This window comes from Pelophylax lessonae (assembly GCF_965119305.1).
Source record: "Pelophylax lessonae genome assembly, chromosome: 1".
Taxonomy (NCBI): domain Eukaryota; kingdom Metazoa; phylum Chordata; class Amphibia; order Anura; family Ranidae; genus Pelophylax; species Pelophylax lessonae.
Window position 1 is genome coordinate 430,219,615 of NC_138768.1, and position 20,396 is coordinate 430,240,010.

Sequence of the window (20,396 nt, forward strand, 5' to 3'; positions counted from 1 at the left end):
ATGATCTTAATTCGATCTGTATTTTATTTGGCATTCAAATATATACTTTCTAGAGACATATCTTGTTTGGGTTTACAATTATGAATTTGTGTGTGAATGTATTACAGTTCTAATGACCATCTGGGCGGTGTGTTATTTACGACCCAGCCTGGTAAGTCTTAATGCTTGCTCGTTTATGGCTTTACAACCTAGCCTGCCATCTGCCAGGCGTGCTGATAAGGTTTTCTTTGAAGCTCTGAAGCCCAAACTTCCTGCATTCCAGGAGTTAACACTGAAAAAGGGGGCTGGGATGGTGGGGGCTGGTGAATGAGTGTCTTTTCAAACTGCAGAGCTCGGAAACTAAAATGGTTGCCTGACAAAATGGTGTCCCAGCGCAGGATACCATCACACTTTACATTATTGCAAAGTGTAATTTCTTCAGTGTTGTCACATGAAAAGATCTAATAAAATATTTACAAACGTGAGGGGTGTATTCACTTTTGTGAGATACTGTATTTCCTAATATTCTATTTAGGGCAAATCCTCACATTAATTATCCTAAAGAAAAGGTTTATAGGATAAAACCTCATTTAACCCTGGTGGATACGTAGCATTTAATCTCTCTATCCTTAGATTTTCTTTTTGCAAAATCTTTTTGTCCCATTACCCCATGACCCTCTTGGATCACACGGAATAATTTCCAAAACAATGAAAGATACATATGAGGTGTCAAAACGATGATACAGATCCAAGTGTTGGCTAACTGAGGTTATAATTTTTCCACTACCTGCATAATGGATATGGTCATTGATTCTTTGTTTGAATGCTCTAATTGTTTTGCCGACATAAAACGCTCCGCATCGGCAAAACATAAGATATACAAGTGCCTGAGCGTTACAATCTGCACCAAATTGAGGTCTAAATACTTCACCATTAGGGAGGTTAAACTTTACCTTGGAGTACCCAGGGACACACTTCACAGCTGCCACATCTGCGTAATCCCGATAGTAACTTAGCTTTGGGTTTAGTAGAAATATAGTATGGAGATGTAATTTGATCACAAATAGACACCGCTCTGCAGAAAACCATCTCAGGATATTCTTTAACATATTTGGATACGCAAGTATCCTGCCGTAAAATGTGCCAATGTTTATGCAGTACAATACGTAGTTCCTGGTGTTGAGATGAAAATTTGGTAATAAATTTGACCATTGTGGTATTGTCCTGAGTACTAGATTTATAGAGTAGCAAATTTCTATCTTGTTGCAATGTTCGATTGTAAGCCTTCTGTAATAAGGTTTCCATGTACCCTCTTTGAAGCAGGCGGGTACGTACTGTAACAATCCTGCTTGTGTTTTAAAGTCCTCTAAATGTGTACAATTGCGTCAAAGTCACACATTTTGTGCATACGGTATGCTACAGATTAGCACTGGCGGGTGGGCGCTATCTGCATGTAGCAGTGTGTTGCCTGCTGTCTCTTTATAGTTACATAGTTACATAGTTAGTGAGGTTGAAAAAAGACATCAGTCCATCCAGTTCAACCAATGATGCGTGTGTGTGTGTTTGCTTTTAACCGTACATTGTATACCCCTGTATGTTGTGGTCTTTAAGGTGACCATCTAATAGTTTTTTGAAACTATCAATGCTCCCTGCTGATACGACTGCTTGTGGAAGAGAATTCCACATCCTTACCGTTCTTACAGTGAAGAACCCCTTACGCACTTTAAGGTTAAACTGCCTTTCCTCTAGTTTTAGTGAGTGGCCACGTGTCTTATTGTATCTCCTTTCTCTGAATAGTTTGTTCCTTATGCTCGGGTCACCAGTACAGTATTTGTACATTGATATCATATCCCCCCTCAATCGTCTTTTCTCCAGAGAGAAAAGGTTCAGTGCTTGTAGTCTTTCCTCATAGCTGATGTCCTCCATTCCCCTTATTATTTTTGTTGCCCTTCTCTGGACTTTCTCCAATTCCAGCACATCCTTCCTGAGGACCGGTGCCCAGAACTGGACAGCATACTCCAGATGTGGCCGGACCAGAGTCTTGTAGAGTGGGAGAATAATCCCTTTATTTCTGGAGTGAATCCCCTTTTTTATACATCCCAGTATTCTGTTGGCTTTGCTTGCGGCGGCTTGGCATTGCATGCCACTGCCAAGCTTGTTGTCTACCAGTACCAGTTTATGGAACAGGTCTGTGGCTATACACCGATTAGTGTCAATGAAAATTTGTATATCTGAAAAAGTAATGGCCTGTGGATTGTATGAAAGTGTAAATTTAAGGTTAAAAGGTATTGATGTTAATGCTTTCCACAAATTTCAAAAGTTCCCCAACCGTACTGGTCAGTATTACGAAAATATCATCAATAAAGTGGTACCAGCACAGGACCTGTTCCTTAAAGAAAAAACAGGACTCATCCTGCCAGAGTTCATGTTCCCACCCCCCCAGGTACAGGTTTGCATAGGACGAGGCACAACAAGTGCCCATAGCAACCCCCTGTACCTGGAGGTAGTTAGAGCCCGAAAATGTGAACCACTTGTGTGTAAGTATATAATTTAATATTTGAATGAGAAATTCACTAAAATCCCACTGTGTATGTTCTTGCTCTCTTAGGAACGTCCATATTATATCAATACCTTTATTATGTGGAATGCTAGAATATGGCACCTCCACATCATGGGTCACTAGTAATGCTCTATGGGGGATTGACAGTCCTATGTGCTTCAGCAAATCCAATGTGTCCTTAATAAAGGACGGTAATCTAATGACATGAGGTGTTAAAAAGAAATTTACAAACTTGCTAGCATTTTCAGGTAACGATCCTATTCCTGAAAAAATGGGCCAACTTGAGGGTCTATGGTAGTGGCATGCTTGTGAATTTTTGGTAAAGCATAGAAAGTTTCTTACTACAAAAATTGTATATTCAGATATTCAGAAGTACTTTGATCACTGAGGCCCTTGCAAAAGGCCTCATTGATCAGTTCCTTAAATGCTGTATTAAATTGCATCATTCTCCTGGATGGAATTTTACAGTACCAGTCTTTATTTGACAGTATCTTCGTAATTGGATTGTGACATCACAACTACATTTCCTCCCTTATCAATGACTAGATCAGGTTTATTTTTAAGTTTATTTAAGGCTCGTTGTTGTGATGCAGGGAGATTACTCTCAAACGTGGAAAATTGCATCTGCTTAATTTCACTGATAGTGGCTATTAAAAATGCCTATATGTTGGGGTTGGGATTTAAATCCGTAAATCTTTGTGATTTATTTTTAAATATATTGGGTTTTACAATAGGTTGTGTAGAGCTCACCAGAGTTCTAGCATCTGCATCATCCTCTATTGATTCATTTTCTTCTAGGAGGAGAATCAGTTCTCTAAGAGCCCGAAAATCCTCCATTTTAAAGTTTTTCAATATTTCTGTCAATTCTTTGTCTTTCTTTGCTCTTATTCTGTAATTGTGAATGAGATATTTGTATGTCAGATTCCTTGAAAATAACTATAAATCTTTGATGGTGTCATATTTGTCTATATCTGCCGCAGGGCAGAAATTAAGTCCTATTTTCAGTATTTCAATTTCGCATTTGGTGAGGGAATAAGGTGTCAGGTTAATAATGCTACATTCTGTATTAGTGTTCAATCAGCCGCTAGTGTCATTACAAGAGGTTAGTTTGCTGTGCGCATTACAAAAGGATCTAGAGTGCCTTGTCTGGTGATTTCCATGTGTGGTGCTCCTGGTAAAAAAATCCTTGAGTTGGGGCTGTGTTGGGAGCTGTTGATGTGCCTGAAGAAGTAAAAGTGATAGTGATCGGTGTCATGGTCAATTCCATTGTGAGTGGACTGGGGTTGCGAATTATTTTGTGAAGTGAGGATTTGTAGAGCCTGTGCGGCTGTAGGGCCTAAATGTGTATTTATAGTGTTAGTGGATAAACTGGTGTTTGTATCACCTGATCTGGCTGATCCACTGTTATGTTGAGACTGGGGGTTAGAGTAACATTCTTCATCTAGGTGTTTTTTGGACATGTGGGGTGCATCATGTCCCCCACCAAAAATGTTCCTCTTACGTGTACCTGAGTAAATTGCCCCATGTGTATTATGTGATGCTTCACGTGGGAACTGCTGAAAAGGAGAAGATGTGGATGAGTCAGATTCTGTGCCATCAGGAATTGTCTGTGTGGTTTTTGTTGCCTCTATATTCCCTGTGGAATCTACCTCCCGACAGTGGTGTGGACCATCGGTAAGCAAACCCCTCAAGGAACACTTAACGGTCCTCGGCCATTTTGGATTGTTTTTTAGAGATTATATCTTTGTTTAGTTTTGCCAAAAATTCTTTAAGTTCCTTATTTTTGTTTTTAAACAGTGGCTGGTTCTTAACCTCAAAGGTTGTATTTAAAGTAGTTATTTCCATATCCAGATGGTCCATATCTTTCTTGTATTGAGTAATCAAAAGATTCATTAGTTCTACACTGTATCTAATTAGTTTCTGTTCCCATGCATTTTTGAACTCCTGGGATACATTAGAAAATGATGGATATATCTGTACTCTCAGTCCTAATGAACTAATTTCTTCTCGGATATATTGTTGGAAGAATTCTATATGCCAGTATAGATTGGATTTCCTTTTAAGCAGACGTTTTAATTTGGCACAATACTGATTCAAATTATCCGTGTCCCTGTTAGTGCCATTACATTCTGTTTGTAATTCTGACATATACCCTGACCCTGCTGCCCCCACAAAGTCCATTTTCAACCACAAATTATGTTTAATCAACCGTAAGTAGAAAAATAGATTACTGCCTCAATATAGGACAAAGAAAAATATACAACTAAACAAACTAGTAAACTAAGCCATTTTACGAATACCTAAGAAAAGGTAAATGCCACTAAATTAATACTGGTGCTTGCACATAAATTAGTAGATAGAGTATTGAGTGTCACCACAGAGTGGCACTGTAGACACTATAGAGTATTCTGTGCCTCATCCTATTATGTATAGAAATGAGAGAGCAAGAAAAAAAATGGACTTTGGTGGCACAACATAATCTCACAAACGACTGAAGTTATCTAAAATATGCATTTTATTATATTCTCATTAAAAGCAAATCCGTCACAAGACAATTAATAAGACATATAGGTTTCAAAGACTATCCCATCATCCCACCATTAGAACTGGCTATCAGCTTCAGTGTTGGATAAACACACCCACAATCTACAACAAAATGAGACCTATGTTGGAGGATTCCTATGTAGAAATATGTATGGTAGCCAACAGTGGGGTAGTATGTCCAGAGGTAGGAGTACAGCTTAGCTCAACATGTTTTGCGCTGACTGCGCTTCTTCAGGAGCTTATTCACATAAAAAGTCATAGTTCTACATAGAAAAAGGTAACATAAAATCAATATACATGTATCATATACATAAAGAAGGATTCACAATTTTTTGCCTTCCGGCCTAATTATACTTACAAAAGAATTATTGTGATTCAGCAAAACATCTGAAGGGGGTATAGCAAAATACAGAGAGCATGGAGCGTCCAGCCCGTGATTTGGCAGGATGGGAGCATACCTGAAAGCAATGGCAAGAATAGAATACAACAGTAAAAACATATATGTGACCAAAATACATGTTGCGGCAAAAGCACTAATTGTAGAGTATTTACCCCAGTACTATTAGCATTCCAACTAAGTTGCTGCAACTAAGTTGCCTGCAAGTTTGCCATAGGCGGGGGGAAACCGGTCGCCCTCCCATGGTCAGACGCAAAAGTGCCCACCCCATCCGTGTCTGAGACACCAGAACGGAGGCCAAAACATGCCCCAATAAGGCACCAGCCATAGTAAACATGTAACGGCCTTAGAACTTCTGCCCGCCTGTCAGCCTGAGGCCTAAAAGCCGGGGATTCTACCACCAGAAACATTTTTGCCTTAGTCAACCTGGAAAATAGGGTCACCCACCGCCAGTGGGAGCGTCCACTGCTTCAGAATCTACTCTTTAAGGGATACCAGACAGCAAAGCGTCTTGAGACCACCAAGGGTCGTATTAGACGCACCCAGCACTTATAGACACAATTGTCAAAATAAGCTGGATAAGAGAAAACCATAAGCGCACGGGACGTTTTATGGGTGACAAATTAAACATATATGGCCACAGCAGCTTCGGCTGTATCCTCCAACATAAATTACTCTGGCACTGACGCAATCAATGCATCTACCAGCGCCTCTTTTGTGCGGTGTAGCAGCCATGGAGGAATCATCCTCACTGTCTGACGGTTCAGGGAGACATGGACTCAGACCACACAGGGTGGTCCTATCCGCAGCGACAGAACCAGATGTAGGATCTGATGAGACAGGAGAGGGCGGGGGGCGCAATAGCTAAGCCAACCGCTATCCTTACTCCGCACGAGGGTCGGCGACTCAAGCCCCTCACAGTGGGCGCTGACTGAGGCCTGCACAAAGGGGGGCCAATGAGGGAACCCCGCAATGGGGTCTCCCCAAGGAGGCCCGCATAGGAGGCCGCAAACAGACCCTCCCTAGGGGGGGCCGCCCACTGCTAATGCGGAAAAACCCACAGATAGACTACCTCCACAGAGTCACTGGGGAAGGCTGATGCCCCACAGCATCCTGGCAGCTAATCCTGCCTGGGACCCTGTTCTTTCCTCCATAACCTGCCCTACCAGAAGGGGGCGGCCTTTTAGGCCGCAAAGCCACGGACTAAATATTCGGCCGCGCGGCCCGGTATGCCGCAAAGCCGCGGCCTAAATTTTTGGGCACGTAGCTTGGTAGGCCGCAAAGCTGCGACCTAAATTTTTGGCCACCCAGCTGCGTGAGCGTGATCCACGGGGGACCCACGACCAGCCAGGGAGCAGAGGGGAGACGGATGTCCCGGGGTACAATGGCATCTTTAACTGCCACAACTGGGGCTGCCCCAGAGAAGGTCCAGCCAGTAAGCCGCAAAGCCGTGGCCTAAATTTTTGGCCTGCCTGACCGCGTAGTACTCGGACTCACGGATACCGAGCCACCTGCCCCCCAGGCCCTCCAGCTGTCCCAAGGGGACCCAATAAGGCTACCCACCCAATAGAAGGCCCACCGATGGCGAAAGGAGGACAGCATACCCACAGGCATGGTGGGGGGTGGCACCAACCACCCCCCCCCCACAATGAGCATGGGTAGACAAGGCAGCTCAATGCCACCCAAGGAGGGGGAGGGGGGGTAGGAGAACTCAGAGGGACAAAACACCCCAGGGAGTACCCGCGTCCCACACTGAAACCAGGAAAGGAGAGGAGGGGGCCCTTACTTACCGATCCCAAGGAGCGTGCGCGTAACGCTCCCAAGACAGAAACCTCCTCGCCACTGAAGTGGAGGAGCTTGCATATGCAACCATGCAAGACGTTTAACTCACGGGCCAGTCCCTGTCCAGTGAGGCTATGTCACGGCTGACCAAGCGCGGAGCTACGTTCTGCATATGCTCGCTGACCGGAGTGAGGGGACCACCGGAATTGCAATAGCGCAGCATGTCGCTCATGCCCAGCAGTTGCCAGAAGATCTCCACAGAAAAAAAAACAGATCCAAAAACAAACAGCAAAAAAAAAAAATAGACAAAAAAAAAAGCCAGAACCTAGGGCCCGGCAGGGAGACTAGGTCCTACTCCTGAACTAGGCAAACAAAAAACTGAGTATCTCTAAGCAGAGAAATAAGAAACCCAGTGGTGATTAAATACCATCAAAAGAAAAATCTATTTGTGTTAAAAAAAATGATACAAAATTTCATTCGGGTACAGTGTTGCATTACCGCGCAATTGTCATTCAAAGTGTGACAGCACTGAAAGCTGAAAATTGGCCTGGGCAAGAAGGGGGTACAAGTATCGGGTATTGAAGCAGTTAAATAAAATTGTACTTACATGATCCTCTTGAGAAAGTCTTGACAATGAAACATGTTGAGGAAGTTATATCCGAAACCAGAACCAGAAGTAATGGGTCTGCCATTTCTGTTTTGCCTACTGTATATGTAGGTCTAATCAATCGGTTAGAATTTACATCTACAATTGTTTTCACTGAAGTGGAGTATATAGTGAAAATATTTCACACCAAGTTTGGAAATTTGGGAATGGGTATACCCTAAGAGCCGGGAGTAGAGTGTGATTTGGACTTTTGCTTGTCTGGGGGGATAAGTTGACTCCAGCTGCTGTGGAATTTGTGGTTTAGGTTGCATTATTGATAATATTATTATTAGTATTATTATTATTATCACTTTAATGCAGAGATGTGCTAAACACATAGACCTTATCCAATAAGAGGTTAGGAGGAAAGCAGAACCTGCACATACAATCAGAAAATATATATGTAAATATAAGAAATATGTAAACTGAATTGGACACAGTGTCCACCTTTTACTCCAGCAGCACAGCAAGGGGCAGCACTGGGAGCCAATCCAGTGTCCTGAATGCAAATATGCCAACAAGGAACATGGTAACAGAAAGCAGCATGATGAGAAGGGATGACCTCATCAGTCTTCTGCTGCTCTGTTACTACCCAGTCACAGGCTGCGGAGAGGGAGATGATACCACTGCATTCCTCAACAGTAACAGAGAATTCTGTGTCATTTGCCTAGCACTACTATGTGACAGTGGCATGTAACTCTCAGTATTTCTGCAAAAAATATCAAACAGTACAGAAAGTGATTTCTGAGCTACCTAAAATTATGAAACTGCTTTCTGCGTCCATGTCTGACATGAATGCCCCACCTTATACACATATATTTGTAAGTCATACCTAAATACATACAATTTCTAAATATATAAATACATACCTAAAATGTCTGCTGCTGCCTGTGTAAAAATTGGAAATGTCGTTATTTGTTAAAGTTGATCTATGGTCACAATATACACTTTAATTTTATAACATCGGCATTGTTATAAGAATACAAAAAAGATAGTTATATTTGACAATCCAATATAAGATGACTTGAAAAATCTATTTTCTTTTTGTGAGTTCTGCTTGTCTACTGGTCATCTCTTTCCACAACTTCCTGGATTCTCTGCATGCTTTGCAGCTTCTCATCTGCAGCTTACTTACAATTTCTAAGGACTACATATCCCATGGTATCTTGCTGCCTGCAAGCAGTGATTCCTGTACTGATCCCACCTCCTGAAACTCCTCCTCTCAGCATCTCTTTAGTTGACAAGGCAGTCTCTGTAAAATGTATGACACAGCAGTGCCTACTCACAGGGCATAGTGAATATACGTCACAGAATTCAAGGGAGTAAGGTGTGGGGATCTTCACAAAGTTTACAATCTTCAGGATTATTCAGAATAATAGAAGCAGGCTAGAAATAATTGAAATACAATGTGGAAATGAACATATGATTGATATAAAGCTTCTTAGGTTAGAAGATTTCGTGTGTAAAGATTTCCAGTCTCCAAAAGCGCTAAGTTTTTTTTTTTGGTTAACAAAATTGGCATAATACCACGGCTCCTAAAGAAAGTCTCTGGTTAAAGAATGGAAAGCAACAAGCTGTTGCTAGTTTGATACAATAATGTATAACTGACATGTGAATCATTTTAGATATGCTTCTCACTAAATGCTTTATTGTGCAGTTAGTTTGTGTTGGCTCGAAATGTGACAACTAATTGCACTTGAAATGTTGCTAATTCCACTTGAATAAGCTGGGATAAGGAAACTGTTCTCTTCTTGCAAACCTTTTAAAGTGTAAACACTGGCAAACAGCTAATTACACGGTTTAAATACATATTTGTTGGCTGTTTTAACTGCCAAAAATGTTTAAAAGATAAGTTCACGTTCTGGAACATGTTAAAAGTTGCACCTGTATTTAGGTTGGAACATGTAAAATCCAGCTCTCCCCTTGATCCCCCCCCCCCTTCCCCCTCAGTGTGACAGCGGGTGGGGGATCTTCTCCCCACAACTGCTGTCACAATTCAAAAACAGTGCTACCATGTGGGTAGCCGCCCACACGCCCACGTCATTCATCCACAGTTTCCTGTGAACTAATGAACTACAAGCACTGTCAGCCACCACGGCAGATGGCTTGTAGTTCTGAATGAACTGTGAGGGCGCTGATAAACACCTCTGTAATTCATGCCCAGCAGTTTTCACACTGATAGCCTGTATAGAGGTATGGGCTGAAAGCTGCAGGGTTTGTCTGCAGAAACCTGATAATGCGCCCCTGTTCCAGTGATCACGGGTGCAGTGCTTTCCAGGCTTCTGCAGGAAAAATACAAAATGCGCATTTTTTTTCCTGCAAAAATAAAGATGAACTTATCCCTTAATTCTGTTAACTGATTTCCTAATTCAGATACATCTTTTAGACGATATACGTAGAACATTGTACAAAGTACAAATTCTGCATTGCAGTCAGTAAAGCTTGGTCAAGAGCAGGATTTGGTAGTGAATGCACACAGATGAAGTCATCTCTGACCACTCTCCTCCAGTCTTCTCAAAGCTCCATTTGTAACATTCACAGCACTTCTCAATGCCTGACTGGTTTACAGTGCCACTCACATTCTAAGACTACGTTCACATGTTAGCGTAGCAGACCGCGGGCAGAATCACCGCGATTCTGCCCGCTATCCGGAAATCATTGCAAATCACGGGACGCCTGTGCGTTGTCGTTGATTTGCAATGGCACCCCAAATGCTGTGTGATGTTGCCACGACTTCTGCCTGTCGAATCGCGGTAACATCGCGCATACAAAATCGCAGGTCGCATGACACCCCAAAGAAGCTCTTGTACCTTTTTTGGGCGTCATGCGACCCGCGATTTTGTTTGCGCGATGTTACCGCGATTCGGCAGGCGGAAACCGCTAACATGTGAACGTAGCCTAAATAACTACCTGCATTAAAAATGTTTTGAATGAATACGTAACTATGTTATATGGAAGTCTTTTATATCTTCTTAAGCTGACCCTAGATGGATTCAAATTCAGTCAGTTCAGCAGGCACCAGCCGAGCGATTTCAATCCATGTGTGGCCACTGTATTTGAACATCTACCAATCAACTTCTGTTCAACTGATCTGTTGAATAAAAGTCAGCCAGTGGTTGCAGCACTGATCTGTGTATTTTGAAAACAGGGGAGACTCCCTTCTGTCAGAATACAATAGTGCAACAGGGTTGGTTCCCTCCTTCAACCTCAAATGTGTGGATAGGGAAATCGGCTTCATGTTTTCGTTCAGCCCACAGGCTTAACAAAAAAAATTGAACCATGTATGGCCAGCTTTACTCTTTGGGCATGGCTAGCTTAAAAGGTGCTGTCTGAACGTAGATAGTGACAATTGCGTACTTCGCAAATTATGTGTTGCTAGCCTACACAAGGCCAGAATAGAACAGAGGCCAATGGAAAGAGAATTTGGGCTGTGGGATATGAATATTGCGGCAGGCTGCAGCTGTGGCATTAAAGTAAGTATACATCTTTGGCGAAGAGGGTGGGTAACCTTAGATAGGGTGGCTCTCATGTGCAGCTATCTTGCAAAAAGGAAACTAATCAGTCTTACTGACATTTTCTCGTCTGGTTTGACCTATCTGAGGGGGCATCAACACTGAACCCTGCACTCAGAGTAATGATGTGCCAATTCAGTGCTGATCTCTGCAGCATCAAGGACTGCCTGCTGTCCGAAAAAGATCCAAGGAAAATGTGGACCCAGTATGCTATGTGACTGGCTTAAAGACATCGGAAAGCCTTGCAGCAATGGAGTCTTGGGTTCATATTCAAGTCAGGGCACCATCTGCATTGGGTTTGCATGTTCCCCTTATGTTTGCGTGGATTTCTCTCAGGTACTCCAGTTTCCCCCCACACTCAAAAGACATTCTGGTCTTCTTCATTCACTTGATTAAAAAAAAAAAGTACAAATATAAATACTGATGCTGACTTTAAAGAAACAAATGCTTACCAGCCCATGAAGTCCAGCACTGTCATCACAGTTTATTCTTAAAGAGTTCCACCCTGGATTTTTTTTTTTTTTTTTTTTAATACCCCCGGGACAGTCAGGGCTAGTGCATTCCACAATGGCTAGCCTCTGATCTGTCCCAGGTTGCACTTACCTGTTAGGACAAATACTTACCTTGCAAACGTCTTGTCCAGCGCTGCCATCTCAGATGTGGGCAGCTTGAAGCCAGCGCGTCCTCTTCGGCGTCTTCTTCCGCCTTCTTTGGTCCCACGATGCTCTGCGCCGGCCCCGACGTCACTTCCGGGTCGCGCACGTCATCCCTCCACAGCTTCTGGGCATGCCCAGAAGCTGTTTAGAAGGGGATGACGCGCGCGACCCGGAACTGACGTCGGGGCCGGTGCAGGCGCAATGATTCCTGGGAGCTATGACGTCCAGCTCCCAGGAATCATTGCAGAGCCAGGAAGTGACGACGGGCCGCGGCCGAGGAAGGAGGAAGAAGGAAGTAAGGTAAGTATATTTTCTTCGCTACGAGGTAAGTAAAAAAAAAAAAATATGCGATTATCCATTTCTTTTTCAGGTGACCCGGAGCGAGAAGATGGAGGTAAGTATAAAAATAGGGTGGAACTCCACTTTAACCAAGCTTAACAAGTGTAGCTGCTGACTTTTAAAAATCGGATTTTTGTAAGATCTTACCGTAAAATCCTTTTCTCTTAGCTCATTGACAGACGTAGTCTTCTTGATTCACAAGAACTGGGTTATGTTGTCTCCGCAGGAGCAGGACTAGGCAGAAAGAAAAAACGTTCTGGCTCCACCTTAGGGGCAGTCCCTGAGGGTATTTCCTCCCTCTCTCTGCTACAAGGCATCAGTTTTTTTCTGTCTAGTCAGGAGTAAGGACCTAAGTTCCTTGCTGGGATCTTTTTGGTCCTGGCAAGATTTTTTCTTTAGAAAAAATATTTTTTAGGTAGTTTTCTCCAGTGTTTTTTTCCTGTGAGATCTTCAAGCAAATACGCCGGACTGGGCGACACTAGTGGTCACCCCAGCCGGCCTACGAGCGCGCGCAGACCATTGCATTGCGCTTGGTCGGCCGCGACACATTCAAGTAAGTATGCGGGGCCGGGCGACGGGCTGGATGTTGAGATCCAGTGGTCACCCCGGTTTCTGCCTACGAGCGCGTGCAGACCAGAGCTCCGCGCTGGGTCGGCCGCGACGGAGTCCCATTGGAGGGACTGACCTTGCGAGTTAAAAGTCTCGCTTGGACGCCAGGAACCAGAGAGTCGAGGTGTCCAAAGTGGTCCACAACCCCCCACCCCGGTGGAGAGGGTATTGTGAAGAGAGGGTGCCTGTCGGTTCGGTATGGTGAGTAAACGTTCCCTTTTTTCTTCGTTATGAGGCAGTATGAATTATGGGCCCCTCCATACATGGTCAGTATATATCTGACACTAAAAGTCCCCCTTGTAAATACAGTATGTGTTTGGTGGGAAGTGGACTTGGTTTGAGAGCTACACTCTACCCAGCAGACTGTAGTATTACAGCAGACATAGGAGGTATAATCCTACCTTAATTGTAGTGTACCTCCTGCAGATCGATAAACCGCCACTTAGCAGAGATGCAGGTGGATGTGCTGGGAAAAACGATTTCGGCAGTCCGCCGCCATTTTGCCGTAGACCGGGTGCATGAATGTCCTCAGGTCACGCCGGCCGCCATGTTTTTGGAGTCTATTGTCTCCCGTATGGGGGCGGCCATGTTTGATGAGCCCAGCTACCTCGTGGAGAGCTGGGAACGCCGGAAGGCGTACATCGGGGGCGGAGCCACGTCCTTCTACCCAGGAAAACGAACACAGCTCTTTCCAGTCTGTAAAAGACAGACGCTGACTGCAGTTGGTTGGAAACTTCTCTGCATCGGGTGGTGAGCCTTGGGGCTCAAGCTGCTGACTTTTAAAAAACAGCTACTCACCTGTCCCACTGTCCATCGGTGAGCTCACTGCAGCTGTTTTCATCCTCCGTCCTCCCTCGGCCACACCAGCATCTTCACTATGGGCACTTGGCTGTGACAGCTTGCGTGTTCACAGCCGAGTCCCCACTGTGCATGCGCGAGTCGCACTGCGCATCCTGAATGTAGTCTTCTGGAACCTGTCAGTGTCCCAGAAGACTGCAGGGGGGAGGGAGGAGAACTTCCATTCTTGAGCACCGCCATGCTTGGAGCTGAAGTGGGAGCAGGTACCTGTCAAAATCCTGCTCCCCCCTCCCTTGCTCTTCAAAAGTGCCAATTGTGCAAGAGGAGTGGTGGATGAGTCCTTAATACGGACCTTCTACTTTTGGGTGGAGTTCAGCTTTAAGCTTTTTTTTTTTTTTCATGTAGTATCCTCTTAAAATCCATACCAGACTCTGAGGATCTGGTATGCATTTTTGGGGAGGGAGGGGCTTTATGCAATTTTGTTTTTATTCTTGCTGTAGGATGTGACTTAGAAGGAAAAAAATGTTACAGTTTAAATTGCTGGCACATTACATTTCATTGCTTGCTTCTTTATGTGGAAAAAAAAAAACAGCACATAGACCCCTCCAAAGATCCCCCAATTACAGAGCAAACACTTAGGGGCATGTTGTGTAATTTGGCAGCCATTTAAGATCTGTGTGCCATTTTGCTCTTTAATAAAAAAAAAAAAAAAGAAGCCAGAAGAGAAAATAGGCATTTTTGACAAATTCGGCTCCTACTGACTTCAGTGGGGATCAGCATCCGAACTCCTTTGAAGTTTGCCAAACTGCTCAGGGCAGTTCAGCTCATCCCTACTTGAGAGCAGGGACTGATGTGTGCATCAGCCCTATGCACCTGTCATAAATACATTTAAAAAAATGTGAATACAAAAAACAAAGAGCAGTATATTGCTGGCAGAGGGGAGAGGGGCAATCAGAGCCTGAAGCCCTGAAGTGGGCTTTAAAGGATAAGTTCCCCTTTGGGAACATGTCACATGTTCCACCCGTTTTCAGGATGGAACATGTAACATATTCCCAATGTCCCAATGTTGCAGCCACTGCCTGACCCCCCCTCCCTGTGACAGCAGTACAGAAAGAAGTTTCCCATACTAGCTGTCACTTTTTGAAATCAGCATGGCTCCACCCACATGTCCATTTCATTAATTCACACAGCTCTGTGTATGAATGAACTACAAGTACCCACATCCTTTGCAGATGTTAGCTTGTAGTTCTCAATGCTGTGGAGTGCCGTGGTAGTTTATTTATTCTTCCTGTCGGTGTATCTGCTTGCTTTTATGGGATGTACGGGCACACAGATACACTGACAGATCTGCAGGAGACCTGCATGGCACCAGCAATCTGCTGATCCCTGGTGCTATGCTTTATGCAGTAAGGGAAAAAAGTATTTGATCCCCTGCTGATTTTGTACATTTGCCCACTTACAAAGAAATGATCAGTCTATAATTTTAATGGTAAGTTTATTTTAACAGTGAGAGACAAAATAACAAAAATGTCCAGAAAAGTGCAGTTCAAAAAAGTTATAAATTGATTTACATTTTAATGGAGTGAAATAAGTATTTGACCCCTGCACAAAACATGACTTAGTACTTGGTGGCAAAACCCTCGATGAGGTCAGATGTTTCTTGTAGTTGGCCACCAGGTTTGCATACATCTCAGGAGGGATTTTGTCCCACTCCTCTATGCAGATCCTCTCCAAGTCATTAAGGTTTTGAGGTTGACGTTTGGTAACTCGAACCTTCAGCTCCCTCCACATATTTTCAATGGGATTAAGGTCTGGAGACTGGCTAGGCCACTCCAGGACCTTAATGTGCTTCTTCTTGAGCCACTCTTTTGTTGCCTTGGCCGTGTGTTTTGGGTCATTATCATGCTGGAATACCCATCCACGACCCATTTTCAATGCCCTGTCTGAGGGAAGGAGGTTCTCCACCAAGATTTGACAGTAAATGGCCTCTTTCATCGTCCCTTTGATGCTGTGAAGTTGTTCTGTCCCCTTAGCGTTTTTCTGGATTTTTTTTGTTGTTATTCTGTCTCTCATTGTTAAAATAAACCTACCATTAAAATTATAGACTGATCATTTCTTTGTCAGTGGGCAAACGTACAAATTCAGCAGAGAATCAAATACTTTTCCCCTCACTATAGGCTCAAAATAAATAAATAAATAAATAAATATATAAATACACATTTTTTTTACCTGCAAAAAAAAATGTGCATTTTTTTTTTTTAAAAGTCAACTTATCCTTTAATGTTACTTTGGAGAAAAGGACACTCACTACTTTTAACTTAAAGAACAAAACATAGAACATTGACTCACATTCCCCACCCAAGCATGTGAGCTGTAAGTATGGCCCTGAATTTGACCATGTACTTTGTGCTTTGGTTCAGAGGTTTATGGTAGTGTTGGGCTGAGACATTCAAATTCTCAACTGTAATGCACTCTGACAAAGCAGAAGTGAAGACTCTTACGCCAGTTGTAGCTCAGAAAGAAATGTAAATGTAAAAAAGTAAACGGTGCTTTAAGCAAACTACATTTGTTTGTTTTAGATATGTGTTCATAGGTTAATATCTAGGTGGGGACTGAGTAATGCAGACTAAAAGCACAAAGCAGGCATTTGGCAGAGACCTGTGGCTAAATATAACCTTATATAAATGAAAGTACATTCTCATGTCTAACTCAAGATATGTAGTATATCTGTATAGAGGCAAATGACTGCACAGAGCCTGAGTCAAATCATGACAAAATCTATCTAAACCTCACAAAAATTAATATATGGTATTGCATATTACAAATCCTTAGATGTGATGGCTGCATTTTTTTTTTTTTCCTTTAGGCCCCTTTCACACGGCTCTGTTCTGTCAATCCGCCGATCCCCGCTGAGCAGGCGGATGACAGCTCCGTCTCCGCTCTGTGTGCGCAGAGGTGTCAGATCCCCGCTCTCCTCTATGGGGGAATCGAATGAGAACAGACCGTCTGTCCGTTCTCATCATACGATCCGTCAGACGGATGGAAAATAGGGTTTCATTGGGTGAAGGTGTTCTGTAATTCAGAGAGGTGAACTGGGCAGGGATGATAAGACTCTTTTGGGTTTAAGGTGATTGTAAATGTTTTTTTTTTTTTTTAAATAACAAACATGCCCTACTTACCAGCTCTGTGCAATGGTTTTGCACAGAGCAGCCCCAATCTTTCCCTTTTGGGATCCCCTGATGGCACTCCTGGCTCTTCCCTCCACATTGAACGCAACTATAGCAAGCTGCTTGCTATGGGGGCACTTGTGTGTGTTTTCGCTCATGAGCCCCGCTCTGTGTGTCCATAAGACACAGAGAGAGCTGCTCGGCCCTGCCCCATGCTCTCTTCTCACTGGCTGTGACTGCCAATGGCTCCTGCTGCTGTGCCTGAGCCAATGAGGCAAGAGAGAGAGCCGAGGGGGCCTCTGCTTCTCAAGCACGTCACCGAATTGAGAGTGGGCTCAGGTAAGTATAAGGGGGGCTGGGGGGATCTGCATACTGAAGGTGTTTTACCTTAATGCAGAGAATGTATTTAGGTAAAAAAAAAATTTGCCTTAAGAACCACTTTAATTGCGACATTGTGTTGTTGGCTCAATATAGGAAATGATAAGTTCACTGAATGTGTGGCAGGATCAATAATAATACAACTTTAACCGCTTCCGGGCCACCCACCGCATATATACTGCGGCAGGGTGGCCCGCCAGCGCAAAATCATTTCTCAGGGGCGTGTGCGCGTGCCACCAGAGTGCCACTTCTGCTGTGATCAAACACAGTGGGTCCGGTGGCCATGATTGGCTGCCGGCCACCCGCGACCGTGCAGGGGAATGACAGAATGGTCGTCTGCCTATGTAAATAAGGCAGGCCGCTGTTCTGTCACAGAGGCAGAGAGAGATCTTGTGTTTCAGCTAAGCTGAAACGCAGATCTCTCTTTTCCTCTAGCACATCCACTCACCCACACAGTTAGAAAGCATTTCCTAGGAGCACACTTAACCCCTTGATCCCCCCTGGGGTTAACCCCTTCCCTGCCTGTGTCATTTATACAGTAACAGTATATGTTTTTTAGCACTGATCACTGTATTGGTGTCACTGGTCCCCAAAAAGTGTCACTTAGTGTCAGATTTGTCTGCCGCAATGTCGCAGTCCTGCAAAAAATCACTGATCGCCACCATTACTACTGTAATAAAAATAATAAAAAAAAATAAAAAGTCCACAAATCTATCCCATACATTCTAGACGCTATAACTATTGCACAAACCAATCAAAATATACTTCTTATAGTATAAGATATAGTAGGGGGAGATTTACTAAAAACTGGCGCACACAGAATATAGTAACCAATCAGCATCTAAGTTTTATTGTTAAAGCCTAATTAAACAAGCTAAAGTTAGAAGCTGATTGATTACTATGTACAGCTGCACCAGATTCTATGTACACCGGTTTTCGTAAATTTCCCCCAGTATGACATAATATGGCTTTTTTTACTCGTAAAACAAACAACAAATATAGATTATGCAGCACTCGACTGTCAACTGTGCAGGGAATCACAGGATTGCAGTTTACAACTAAAGCTGGTCTTACACCTGTAGAATTTCATTAAGGCTGGGTTCACACTATTGCGAATTGGATGCGGCTTTTTTTCGCATCCATTTAGTATGTCAAGAGCCTGTGACCGGCTCTCAGCTGGTTCACACAGCTCCGGAGTGAATTGCACAGGAGTCCTGTGTGACTTCTTGTCCGTTTCAGGTCTGAATTCAGCCAAAAATGAACAGAAACGGACCAAACCCCTGCTGCGAGCCGTTCAACACGGAGGTGTAAACCCAGCCTAAAGAATTATCATTTTCGTAGAGAGGGCTCAATTGCGACCTTTCCTTCCCCTCTATTTCCGGTGCTCGATAACCAGGACTTCACCCCGGGCTTGAGTGACCCAGGCTTTCGCGCCTTGAAGAACAACGGTCGCCACCAGGCTAGACACTTCATTGTCCGCGGTCATTGGGTCCCTCGGCAAACTCTCTTCTCTGATCACTTCTTTGCCATATTGTCGTTTTGGCAAAAGATACAGCTGGCTCACTTCCTGCAATCCCTGCCACCGGCAACCTTGTTTACGAGACGCCTTACTCCTTTTGAGGAACTTTGTGCATGGGACTCTCCCTTGCGCCACACCATATCTCTGCTCTATCGCCTTCTATCAGGCTCCGATCCATCCTTCAGACCAAGGGTGTAGGAACCCACACAAATCTGGGGGGGGGGACAGCATTTTTACTCGCCAGGTATATGCTTTTTCAGTAAACTGCGAGAGAGAGAGTGTGTGTGTGTGTGTGTGTGCATGCAATACAATTAATTCATCGAATTTGTTTATTATATCCCACATAACCCACATAGCATTAATAAAAATTAACCCACATAGCATTAATAAAAATTAACCCACCTGGCATTAATAAAAATTAACCCCCAAATTAATCCCATGGCATTAATAAAAATTAGTGCTGGTGCTGCTGCTTGGCTTGCTGGCTGGGCTGGCATATGCTTGCTGCCAGTGCCTTGCGCTGCCGCCGAAACCTCCTCACTGTCCGGTCCCGGTCCCCGACACACAGTGGACAGACTGCTAGGTAGTCAGTCAGTACTGTCCATGTGACGCCACTCCCGCATGCGCTTTAGGCCTGGCCGCCTAGGCTGGGTGCTTGGTGCGCGCCGCGCACTCTCCCTATGCTGGTGAGACGTCGTGCATGATGCCACTCCGCTGTGCACGCCCCCTCCACCCGCCTGCCAGCCTGTGTTTGTAGGACAGAACAGGACCCCCCAGGGCAAGACAGGGCCCCCCAAAGACAGGAAAGGACCCCTCAGGATAAGACAGGACCCCCCAAAGGAACAGGACCCCCAAGGACAGGACAGGACCCCCCAAGGACAGGACAGGACCCCCCAAGGAAAAGGAAAGGAGCCCCAAGGACAGGACAGGACCCCCAATGATTGCAGAGTGCCAGCCACAGCATTGCCCCCAATGATTGCAGAGTGCCAGCCACACATTGCCCCCAATGATTGCAGAGTGCCAGCCACACATTGCCCCCAATGATTGCAGAGTGCCAGCCACACATTGCCCCCAATGATTGCAGAGTGCCAGCCACACATTGCCCTCAATGATTGCAGAGTGCCAGCCACACATTGCCCCCAATGATTAAAGAGTGCCAGCGATCCCCCCGCACTTACCTCTCTCGCAGCTTCTCTTCAGTCCCCGGCTCCCCGCGCCTCCGAGTCTTCAGTCCTCCCGCGGCGCCTCCTCCTCGTCCAATGGCACGGCGTTTGCCTTTCGGCCAATCAGGAAGCGGGAGGAGGATCCGTGTGACAATAGCGAATTCTCATTCGCTATTGTCACAGAATGGGCGGGTCGGGGCGCACTGCTGCTCCCTGGCCGCCACGGATGTGCCACTGCTAAACTGGGGGGGATTTCACCATACCCGCCCCCCCCGCATTATTTCCTGGGGGGGGTGTGTCCCCCCCATCCCCCCCGGTTCCTACGCCCATGCTTCAGACCCCTGTAC